This window comes from Macrotis lagotis, chromosome 6 (assembly GCF_037893015.1).
Source record: "Macrotis lagotis isolate mMagLag1 chromosome 6, bilby.v1.9.chrom.fasta, whole genome shotgun sequence".
Classification (NCBI taxonomy): Eukaryota; Metazoa; Chordata; class Mammalia; order Peramelemorphia; family Peramelidae; genus Macrotis; species Macrotis lagotis.
The window spans coordinates 115,029,340-115,042,771 of NC_133663.1; the positions used below are offsets into that span (position 1 = coordinate 115,029,340).

General features: G+C 34.1%; 1 pseudogene; it reads left to right on the top strand.

Moving 5' to 3' along the window:
* The first annotated feature begins 1,919 nt into the window (after positions 1–1,919).
* LOC141492198 (uncharacterized) lies at positions 1,920–12,466 on the top strand (annotated as a pseudogene).
* Positions 12,467–13,432: the final 966 nt, after the last annotated feature.

Genomic DNA, 13,432 nt, shown 5'->3' on the forward strand with positions numbered 1-13,432 from the left:
ATTTATTTCCTTGTGATTTGTTAGATTTACATATTGCATGTTATTCTGCACCTACCTTCTGAACAAAAATCACTTTGATACTGAAGTTAATAGTTTATGAAACATTGATTTATTCCAAGTAACTGGCAAAAAAAAGTATGGATTCTCATGCCATGAATATATTTCACCTCACTAAATTTTGGTGTTGCCCATTTTTAAATACATATGACTATACTGTTCAAGATTTTCCTTCAAAGCCCACTAAAATATAAGATGGGGATGCTTATCTTGTAGGTCATCCATCAGGATACCAGCCCCTCAATAGGTAGATTCTGGTAAAAAGGCAGAGGTGTTTCTCATGTCCTGGCAAGAGTGGGAGGTAGAATGGATTCTGTTTCAGGTCAAGAGGCCATAGAAACAAGGTGATAGTTGTAGTTATTAACTTATTAAGTATGTAGTTATTAAGAGATGGGTTAGTTTTTTCTTCATTCCTTAAATTGTTTAGTCATTTAAAAAATATGTGTTCTCTGCATATAGTCAAAGATTTTTAACATCAAGTTAACTATGAATTGTCAATCTCTCCAATATTTTGATGCCACTTAAGCTCTATGTGCCTCAGTTTCTTCATTTATTATTAAATGACATTAAATTGATTGGAATTCAGAGGTATCAAACTCACTGCCAACAAATCTCTTGAATGAGCTTCAATCAAATTGAAAAGGTAATTGGGAAGTTTTTAACAAAATAAATATCTGTAATTAAACAACAAAAATAAATAAAAAGACAATAAAACATAGATAATGTTAATTTGTGTTTTTCTAAGTCAATATGCAGTTAGCAGGAATTTATTTCTATTTTAATTTGACACCATTGTATTAGATAATTAGCCTCCTTCCATTTTGTATTATACTATGATTTCTGCTTCCTCATTCCCCCAATCCCATAGTAGCCTTTATTGAACTCAAAAAGAAATCCCTCAGAAAATAGTATTTCTCTACCTTAGAGATGGAAATTTCCTAGTACTCTCCCAAATAAATTTTAATTTAACAAATTTATATCATCAATTAGTCAATAGTTATTTTAGGATCTTTTTGAGGTTGTTGTTTAAAGGGTTCAGTATTTTTTAACAATGTTTTCTCCAGTGATACAGATATTAAGAGGCAAGATAATTTTCCTTTTTTAACCTAAAAATATTCTTCTATTGTAACTTACTGAGCAGCCTTAGTCTTACTTGTTCTTGAATTTTCCAAGTTCCTCTGATATACAATATCTACATTCTTATCCATGAAGAGGATTGACAAGGGATAAGAAAGGTAATTATCATTCTATTCTCTTTATAGTTACCTTTTCTCTTACTTTCACTGAGCTGCATTTTTCAATTTATTCCTTGAATTTAGCTATCTACCTACTCATAGAAGACAAAAATTGTACAACCATGAAAACAGTTTCCTAAGTTTCTAAGAGCCATCTAAGAAAAAATGTATTTATTATTTACAATCACTCTTTTTTGGAGAATACAATACTAATGTGAGAAAATTTTCACTCTATTTACCTATAATCTCTCTCATGGTTTTTTGAGTCTATTAAAAACCTATTTTCATTTGCCCTACCCTTGATAAAAGAGAAATTGATCTAATAATCATTCATGAACTTTAAGAGAATTATTTTCTCCTTATTATTCCTTTCTTCAAATTCACTTTTCTCCTTTAAGATTTACATGACATATCAAATTAAATCAATAAGATTTACTGATCACCTATAATTGGTAAAGTATCATATTGAGGTTAGGTTTGAAGAAAAAGAATTGAGTTTGCCTTCAAGAAACTCAATCTTAATAGAGCAATTAGTAAAGACTGTTAAATACAACAGTAACAGTTGCTAATTTACCAAACGAACTTTACAAAAATGAAGTATAAATAGGAAAGAGAGGAGAATAAGAGATGAAAATAGACAATAGAATGATTTCAGCAGAAGAGTGGAGATGGGATGAGGACATGTCAGGTTCTAACACATGTGAACCAATTCATCTGACTGAACCAAAGCATAGTTGTGGGAGGATAGTAGAAGATAAGCCTAGGAAAAAAGTAGGTTATTGAAGGATTGTAAAGACTTTTTACTGAGATAAGGAGTTTGAATTTTCTCTTACACTTACACTTTGGAAATTCCTGAGCAAGAGGAAAGAAAGAAAAAGAAAGGAAGGAAAGCAGAAGAAAAAATAGAGAAAAAGAGAAGCATCAAAAGGCAGAAAATTGAAAGGGGGAAAAACAAAGGAGAAAAAAAAAAGAAAAAACAAAAATGTGATCAGAGACTGGTTGTTTCATCAGTTATAGCAATGTACAAGGTGACAAGTTCTTAATAAAGAAAACAAAAGACCACACTTTCAAATGTTCTTTTGCAATTCTGCTTAGTTGTTACAAATATATGACCAAATATTTTAGGATTTACAATATGTTAATGGGATTTGTAGGAGGGATTGGAAAGGAAAAGACTAGAGGATGAAACACCAATAAGAGATGTTAGTAGCAGTTCAAAAGGTATTATACCAAATTATACTATTAAAAGAGGAAATGGAAAAGAAGCAAGACTGCAAAGGGAAAAAGACTGAAAAAAACTTTTTAATTATCAAAGTTTTTTTTAATTGGTTTTCCCCAAAACAATTCTAATCTCTTACCATCCCTCTAGGGAGATCAGAGCAAGGACAAGATAAAGCAATTGAAGGATCACAAGATTTGATATCTGTATAGGTATTTTATTTTATTTTTTATTTCATTTTATTTTATTTTTTTTGCAAGGCAATGGAGTTAAGTAGCTTCCCCAAGGCCACATAGCTAGGCAATTATTAAATGTCTGAGGCCAGATTTGAACTCAGGTGCTCCTGACTCCAAGGCCGGTGCTCTATCCACTGCACCACCTAGCCACCCCTTGTATAGGTATTTTAAATGAGTAAATTTGGCCAGAAAAAAATCATAATGTGACTGTCTATGTCAATTTGAGAAAATTTTAAAAGGAGATATTGACTTATTGGTTTCTCCCACTCATTTCAGTTACTACATTTGTTCATTTTTTTGGTAAAAAGTATCTTCAAATGAATGATCATGTGGTAACCTATTGTACTAGGGAGAGGAAAAGGAGAAAGTTACCACTCAGATTTGTGCCCCAAAGAGGGTTTATTGTATTATATTATTTACAGTCGCTTGGAGATAGGGTAGTGGAGGGCTTCTGTCTGCCCAATTCTATGTGCAATTGAAACTGATGATCTTGTGATAACTCCCTCAATAGTTTTCTATATTTTTACAGGAAAAATCCCACCTTTTACATGATTTAAAAATGCTCCCTCCTTTTCAGGAGTTCCAAGATGGTGATTGATTGAATGTGAGATGTTATCTACTACCCTTGCATCTAGATCTATGATTTAAAATTTTTCATGTAGCAATTGACTTATGGAAATGAGAGTATGGAACTGATTTTCCCATATGAGTTTCCCAAACATCCCTATTTACTCCAGGTTGTCCAAAAAAGAAAACATGAGGAAATTACTTAAGATCCCTGTGGAGTTTATGGGTTCATATGGACACATTTATGAAGATTTTATTGGAGAGACAGGTGAGATCTCAGATAATTTTACAGAATAAAAGCAAAAGAAAATAAAGACTTTGTAAATATATAGGGTAGTAGACAAATAAATTAAAAAATAGGTCTTCCCTGAGAGTTCTGTCTCTTAAATTATCTATTTCCTGGAGAACAACTTTGGGTTGATTTCTCAAATAAAGATCAAATATCATATGGAGATGTCATAGCTTTTCTTTTTGGAATTCTGTATATTCCATGAATGTTAACCCTGTTTCTTCTATAGCAGAAATAAAATTAATTTCTAATATATACAAAGATCCTGACAAGGAGATAAAGATCTCAATAATTAATATTGCTATATATATATATATATATATATATATATATACTGTATGTATATATATACAGATATTTTATAGCAAGCAATATCATTTCATTTTCATTTCACAGAGGAAGCAACATTTGCTATTATAAAAATCTAAGAAATAAACACATCCTTTTACATATAATAAGGAGGATTATGAAAATACAAACCAGACCCTAGAGAAGGAATAGCAGCCATCATAAAGCAAGGGTCCCTACCAAAATCAGTGATTCTTATAAAATGTTGATAATCATTTTATTTAAATTTTTAGGCATAGCATTATGTGCATGATTCATATGCAGATTATAAGGAATCTTTTCATGTTTTTATTCTTTTCCTAATTGCATGGTTTGTATATTTTAGCTTTCTGAGAGCATAATATTGTCACTATGTGACATCCATTCTCAATTATTTTTAGACCACTCCTTTCCATATGCATGCATATCATATCTATCACAGTTGGCATTCCCTAAAGTATGACTATTGAGAATCCTGGGAACTATCTTGAAAAACTATCATAAAATTGAAATTTCTTCAGCTCAATGATCTTACTAGAAAGAGAAAATAAAATATGTGAATGACAAAAAACAAATCCATCACTCAGCTGAAAGAGAACTAAGATGGGGAAATCAGTTCAATCTAGTTTCATTAGCTCAGATGTTTTGAGTCAGCATATTAGTGGAAGGAAACCAATATGATCATTGCTGTCATAAAATGAAAATATATCAAAATTGCAGTTTGTCCCAATTAATTTGCAAAATACTATAAGACTGTATGTCAAACACCTATTGCCAATATTCATTTCTAGGATGAAACTCCCTCTATCAATGAAATCACAAGTTCTTTTCCATCTGTTTACTTCTTCAATCTAAACTTATTTGGTTCCTTAATAAACTTCATGTGGCCTGATTTTCACTACCCTGAATGCTTTCCCCTGGTCATGACTAATGGTCTTACATATGAGTTCACAAAATCAACTAAACAAGTATAAAACGGGGGAAGATTGATTAGGAAGATAAAGATTTGGAGTTTTGATTGGATTACAAGTTCAATGTGAATTAGCAGAATGATATGACAGTTGTAGAAGCTGAATTAAAACTTAGACTTCAACAAGGACAGAGTGTTCAAGAATAGGGGGGTTGTTGTTTGCTTTTGTTTTCAAGGAGAATCAATGGAACAACAGTTGAAGTCTTGACTTATGACTAAATAGGATTCAAGTAAAGTAGAGTTGCACAAAATCATCACCTTCACTCTCTTCCAGAGTCATCAAAGTCCAGTAGCAAGACAACTGTTGATAGCCTGGATTGCAAACAGTTGATGTCTGATCAAACTTCAAATACTCCCAATGCCTATATCATCTACCTTCATACTTTTGAGAACAAATTGTTCTTATCCATCCATTCAGCAGGGGTAAATCTTCAATCCCCCAACTTATTAACAAGTTGGAAGTCTGTAGGTTACCCATGCCCTATTTTAACCTGCCAAGACAGTTTTACCAGGTTTAGACTGCTTCATATTCTACAGATGAGAGTTTGGTGAGAGATGGACATCAAGGGTAGATGAGCAGCCCAGAAAAAGGGTTCGGCTAGCCCTCAGAGTAGAGGTGCTAGTCCTCCCTGAATGTTCTCATTGGTGAGAAACTTGCTCAAAGTATCATTTTAATCATGACCAGGGGAGGGCATTCAGGGTAGTGAAAATCAGGCCACATCTATTAAGGAACCAAATAAGTTTAGATTGAAGAAGTAAAGACTCAGGGGCTGGAGGGAGGAGATGAGGTTGGTCTACAATATGACAATGCTGTTTTCAAGTATTTGAAAAGCTGTCATGTGGTTGAAGAATTATATTTTTTTCCCTCCTAACCCAAGAACCAATGGAGATGTGTAGAAGCTAAAGAAAAGATGGTATAGGCTTGAAAGAGGGAGAGACTTTTTTAAAAAAATCCTTTCAGAAGAGAACTGACCTGTATTGGTCTTCCCTCTTCAAGCAAAAGACAGAATGACTGTCTAGGTATGTTATAGAAAGGATTCTTGCTCAAGTGAGCACTGGACTGAAACTCTGGGGTACCTTATATCTCTAAGATGCTTTAATTTATAGGATTAGTTCTAGAAAATAATAAACCTCTCTCTCTCTCTCTCTCTCTCTCTCTCTCTCTCTCTGCTCTCTTCCATGCTGTGAAGGACATTCTCCATGACAGATAACAAACAAATTTAGAAATACATATTCTTATTATATGTCTATCTTGACATTAATATGTTTTAATGTAGTTATTACACTCTACTACTTCTTTACCTTTTTAAAAATTTCCTATTGGGGTGGCTAGGGGGTGCAGTGGATAGAGCACCAGCCCTGGAGTCAGGAGTACCTGAGTTCAAATTCAGCCACAGACACTTAATAATTACCTAGCTGTGTGGCCTTGGGCAAGCCACTTGACCCCATTGCCTAGCAAAAATTAAAAAAAAATTCCAATAAGTAATTTCCAGTGGTAATGGTAGTAATAACAATAGCAGTAGGTGCAGCAGCAGCTAACATTTGTATTGCATTTTGCAAAGTATTTTACAAATACTATTTAATTTGATCCTCACAACAACCCTGTGAAGCAGATGCTATGATTATTCATATTTTAGAGAGGAAGAGATAGATAGAAATCAAGTGATCTTCCCAGACAGCTGCTGTGTCTGAAGCAGGATGGGAACTCAAGTGTTCTTGACTCCAGGTCCAGTACTTTTCAATGAACCACTCATGTCTACATGAGATAAACATAGGATGTATGTGGGCACTGATTAGCTCTTCTAGTAATATTTAGGGTTAAAGATGATATTTTTCTTGAAAGAAACTTTTGGTCAAATGAAACTGATGGTAAGGAGGGAACAAAAATGTTGAATTTTTGTTGGCACATTATAAAATTAAAAAATATACAAATCATAATTTTGGGGTTTTTTAATTTATAAGCAGATGACAAATCACCATAGGACCCAATTAAGCCTTGCAATTAGTTATTGCAACAATAGGCCTTCAGGCTCTGCTCTTGCAACCAGCACCTAGACAGATCATGCAATTAAAAATATTATTTTTAGAAACTAAAACTCAGAGCAGCTCTTTTGAAATCAATTAGTTTTCAGAAATTTAGCATCAGCACAAAAATTACTAGACTCTTCTTTTTATAAAAGTTATACATTTGTCTCTCTTGTGTGTCAATACAAGACAGCAGCAGTATAGGGTACTGAAAAGACTGGGAAATGTTAGGTCACAAGGCACAGTATATATTTCTGAGTCAGCCATAAATTCTTTGTATAAACTTCAGAAAGCAACTTTTCTACGGTTCAGTGAAAAATACAAAAAAAGCAAAACAAACAAACCAAAAACTTGGCACTGGAGTCAGAGAAATCTGGTTTGGATTCTGGTTTCTTATGTTACATTGGACAAATAATTTAACCAATCTAAACCTCACTTTCCTTTTCATACATATAGTAGGCACTTAATTTTTTGCTTACTATAATCAGAGAATTGGTCCATCTATGATCATTTGAGCAGTTGAGGTTTCAAATTTCTCATCTAGCCATGTTTTCTTTCCTATAAAATTATACTAAACAAGATTATTGATCTTAAAATATTCATTTCTATGATTCTATAGTAAAGGGGACCAAGAAAATAATATACAATTTAATACTTAGGAATAAATATGTATATTTACCAAATCTATAGAAAGTATTTAAAAAAAAGGAAACTGATTAAGGACTTAGATTTTGCTTATCCTTATGTAAGATGTTCTCTTATAAGCATATAATTGGTTAGGAAATTAAAAAAAGCAAACAAACTAATTAAAACAGATATAGCCAGTAGAAGTGAGTGGGAAGAAGAAGGGGGTGGAGTCCATGAATGGGAAAGGAGTTATTTCCATTTGACTGTTGTTCCTTCTTGATAGCATCATATTAAAAAGCTCTCTTCCCTACAAAAGGAAAAGCATTGCCTAAAGAAGACAACTACAATGGTGCCTTAACATTAGACTTACTTTCCCTTTTTTTTTGCTTTCTTTTGTTTTTAGCCATACTTGAATTATTGTCTAAGTCAGAGGCAGTGAAGATTCAAGGATTGAGATCTTCTATGACAATCACAAGCAACACTAGAAAGTCAATAAATTTAGGAGCTTTTTAAGGGTGAATTAATTTAATGTTTGACCAAATATAGCAGGCAAATGATATTATAAATATCCAAATGATCCTTGGTAGAAAAAAGGTTTACCACCCCTGCTTCAAGTAATAAGATAAAGGACACCAGGTAAGTCTAAGGTATGTCCTTTAGTTTGGGGTCTCATCCTCTAGATCAATTGAAAACAAGATATTGGAAAAGAGACTGAGTTCTAAATCAAATTTTAGCTTGACTAGCCTTCTGAAGATTTTAAGCTGTAGTGATAAAGACAAATTGTTTAAAGAGAAGAAGGAGGGTTGCTGTCCAGAGCAATTTTAGCAATGTTGAAAGGTGCTGAGCATAGATTCAACATCTCTTATTTTCAAGAACATGTCTTTAATATGGTCAAAATCTTCATGGTGTTCTACAGGCAGAAAGGTCAAACCATCAAGTTCTCCAGGCAGAACTCTAAGTAACAATACCCATAAATCAAATCTACAATTGAGTCTACAGTGGGCTGTGCCCATGACATGCAATGTGTTTTGACTCTATTGGCACACTTGCTTTAGAAAATAATAAGTGGCAGAACAAACTAACACAAATATAAGTGTTTCTGCATGATATTTTATCTAAAACTGTATTTTGACTGTCTATTTAGAAATAGGTAAAGTCTCAGTTGTTAGAATTTTCAGACTGGAAAGAACTTTAGAGACCTTATTATCTAGTAGAATGTAAACTCCTTGAGAGAAGAGTTTTCTTTTATTTAAAATCTATCACCATCACTTAATATAGTGCTTTACAAAGATTTTTCAAAGATGCATTGGGACTAGGTGGTATAAGAATTTAAAAGTAAGAGAATTTTTATTTTATTCCATAGGAAATACAAAGTTTAATGTTTCATACAACATTATTAAAAGATAGTCTATTTATATTACTAGATGGCAGCGAAATCTGGAAAACTACCATGTTTGTGCTATCTATTTACAGAATGAGGTGAATAGGAATCACACAAAGAATTACATAGGGAAATGGTTAGGCATATGGTGGGTATGGCGGGCTATAGTAAATAGTGAATGAGGAACTCCAAAGAAAGCTGGAATAAAGACCATCATCAAGACATCATATAATAGAAAAGAAGCAGAGCTGGTCATATAGCAAAGATGAGGAAAAACAGAAGGTCAACCAAGGCATAACTATCTTGTCTTTGCAATGTCAGAAGAAGACAAGGAAGGTCTCCAATGTGATTAATGGGCTTTCTATGGCAAATTTGTTGCTTCATGGTAAGAAGTCACTAACTTCAGATCAGGTGACATATTCTACTGATCTATATAATCAGAAAAAAATATCATACCTGAAGAAGATGCATATGCAATGCAAAGAGAACTCATAAAATTAAAATTTTAATGTATTCTTCAAATTTGACCAAACTAAAAAAGTATGAAACAAATAAACTATCAAATTATAATATTATAAATTAGTAGCATTTACATTTATGAAGTTATAACCAAGAGAACAATGTACACATTAACAACAACATTGTGAGATGGTCAACCCTGATGGATGAAGCTGCTCTCAGCAGTTCAGAAAGCTAGGACCACACTATTAGACTGGCTATGGACAACGCTATCCCCATCCAGAGGGAAAAAATAAGACAAACAAAACCAAAAAATCCTTCAGAATCTGATGAACACTTTCTTTCCCTTAATCCTAATTCCTCATACCAAAAATGACTAATCTGTAAACATGTTTGACACAAATGTCTATATACAATATTAACCTGACTGTTCACTGCTGAGGGGAGGGGGATGGGGAGGGAGAGTAGAAGAAAAATTTTTGACTTAAAAATATACATACACATATGGATGAATGTTGGAAAACTTTCATAACTTTCATGTATTTGGAAAAATAAAATATCAAAACTAAATTTAAAAAACATTTCTGAAGTTGTTAAAGCTAGAAAACGCACTAAGATTTTGGGGACACTTTATCACTTGTTCCTCATAAGAAATCTGGGAGACATTGGGCTATTATTAACCTCCTTTCTGAAATAGGTCAAGTGACTTACCCAGAGTGACACAAATAAATAATAAGTGTCAGAGGCAGAATTCAAACTCAGGTCTTTGTGACTCCATTTCAAACACTAACTGTTATACCACCTCCTTGTCAAGATAAGAATCTTGTTCTTAATAATAGTTAGCACATTCATAGTACCTATTATTTTCCAGGGACTATGCTAAACTCTTTATAAATATTATTTCATTTGATCCTCATAACAGCTCTGAGATATAAGTATCATTATTATTATTCCCATTTTACAGATTTGAAAAATGAGAAAATAAAGGTTTTGTGACTTTCCTAGAATCACACATCAGTATTCAGAGGCAGTATTTCAATTCAGGTCTTCCTGATTTTGATGATGATTGCTGTTCTTTATAAATGAATAAGACCATGACATCAAGGGTTATGAATGTTGTGCTAAGACTACCTTCGCACTGGCTCTTCCAGAGTTGTCTTAACCTGGGGCCTACTAGTATAGGAAACAGGACTTCAGTTGTTGGTCTGGATACATTGGGAGATCTAGGCTTTCTAGATATGATCTTTCCCATGTAACTGAGGCACAACAGCATTTCTGTAAGACTAGGTAGAAGGATATGCAAAGGCAATTTACAGATGAGGAGATGAAAGCAATCCATAGTCATATGAAAAATTGCTCTAAATCATTACTTATTAGAGAAATGTAAATTAAAGCTTCTCTGAGGTACCATCTCACACCTCTCAGATTGGTCAATATGACCAGAAAGGATAAAGATCACTGTTGGAAGGGTTGTGAGAAATCTGGGACACTACTATATTGTTGGTGGAGTTGTGAACTCATCCAACCTTTCTGGAGAGAAATTTGGAACTACTCCCAAAAGGCAACAAAAATGTGCATACCCTTTGATCCAATAATACTACTACTGGGTCTATACCCTGAGGAGATGATGAAAAAGGGTAAAAACATCATTTGCACAAAAATATTCATAGCAGCCCTGTTTGTAGTGGCAAAGAAGTGGAAATCAAGTAAATGTCCTTCAATTGGGGAATGGCTTAGCAAACTATGGTATATGTATAGAAACCAGAAAGGATGGGAATTCAGGGAAGCCTGGAGGGATTTGCATGATCTGATGCTGAGTGAGATGAGCAGAACCAGAAAAACACTGTACACCCTAACAGCAACATGGAGGTGATAATTAACCTTGATGGACATGCTTATTTCATCAGTGCAACAGTCAGGGACAATTTGAGGTTGTCTACAATGGAGAATACCATCTGTATCCAGATAAAGAACCGTGGAGTTTGAACAAAATGCAAGGACTATTCCCGTTAATTTAGGAAAAAAACCTATCTTATTGTCTGATCTTGTTGTTTCTTATACTTTATGTTTCTTCTTTAAGGTAAGATTTCTCTCTCATCACACTCAATTTGGATCAATGTACAACATGGAAACAATGTAAAGACTGACAGATTTCTTTCTGTTGGGGGGAGGGAAGTAAGATGGGGAAAATTGTAAAACTCAAAATAAATAAAATCTTTAATAAAAAAAGACTGAGTAGAGCATCACTATGGCATTTTTATGGTGACAAACTTATGGCAATATGATAAAGCTAATCTGTCTTGATGGTCTAACCACCAGTATGACAGTTTTATTGCAATAATCTTTTGACAGTAGGACAAAGCTAACCACTCAATGGTCTATGCTACTCAGCTTTGTAACCAATCTCCTCTGAAAGTCAAAGAGTTTGAGTTCCCAAAAGTTGCCTGACAGGTTATGGGAATAACACCACAGGATCACTGATTGACACTATTTATGATAGTATGGATCATCTTAGAACCTCCAACTTTCAATCTTGATTATTAAAAACATTTTTGGGCCGCATGGCTGGCTGCCCGCCAATCAGTCAAGGAAGCTGAGAGCCAGGAGCCGGGAGTCCGGGAGCCTCCCCACGCTCAGCGTCCCTCGCCCGGCTGATGCCCCCAAAGCCAAGACTCTCCTGATGCCGCCAACAAGTGGGCTCCCTACTTCTGGGGCTGCCTGTGGCAGCAACCACCAGCTTCAGCAGGCACAGAATCAAGTTGATCAGGTAGTGGACATTATGTGAGTCAATGTGGACATAGTTCTGGAGCAAGATCAGAAACTTTCTGAGTTGCATGACCCTGCTGATGCACTGCAAAGCAGGAGCTTCCCAGTTTGAGACAAGTGCAGCCAAATTGAAGAGGAAATATTTGTGGAAGAATTGCAAGATGTGAGTGATTCTGATTACTCTTGTGATTGTCATCATCATTATCATCATTGTGTGGAGTTTTTCTTCATGAACAACCAATGAAGCTCAGGCCTGTGGTTTGAGAAATCTCATCAAGTCTTTTGACTTAAGACTGCTGTATTATCAAATTTACGTACTGTTATATATAAAACAAAATTATTTTTGTTGGTTAATTTAAAGTTTGATTTATAGGAAATTGTCTTTAGTGTGTATATATATATACATATATATGTATATATAATACACACACACACACACACACACACACACACACACACATATACACATATAATACTCTTAATTAGAAATGCCAGTAGCTCAGCTCATATTTTGTACAGTGCCTTGATAAACTTCCACATGGGCTGACAAAGACTTCTTAAGTTGTGAGTTTCATGACTTAGAAGAAGTAATGTTGCCATTGACTTTCTAGAAATGGGGTTGAAAAAAATTGTTAAAACCAGCTTTCCTCTTCATATGAATCTCATTTTCTAATCTACATTTTAAACCAATGAATAATCAGATGTGCAATGTGTGCCTTCCTAGAAGAAAACTAACCTGTTGCTTAGCACAAATCTGTCACATTGAACAGGCTGTGCCTTATTTTGATATTTTTCTGATGCCTTATCAAATAACCCACTATCCTTTGTAAACACTACTGAATGCTTCCCTTTGTGTTTCATGTCAGATAGTGAGACAATGTGATGGTGTCATTCACCTTTACATTGACAAGAGGACTTCTGAGTCATTGGTGATGATGTTTGCTTTCCCTACCACTGTGACCTATCACTTTAACCAGAAATAATTTCTTTTAAAACATGACTTTTAAAAGAGTACTGTGGATAGTACCAAAATTTATATTTTCGCCAAAACATTAAATTCCAGTAAAGAATCTCAGCTTGTTCCAGTTTTTTTTTTTAGGATTTTGCAAGGCAAATGGGGTTAAGTGGCTTGCCCAAGGCCACAGAACTAGGTAATTATTAAGTGTCCACCTAGTGGCCCCAGCTTGTTCCAGTTTAAGGCATATTTGCCATATCTTAAGAAAGTGCCAATTGGAAGTCAGAGTTCTAAAAGAATTAGAATATTGCTATTGCAT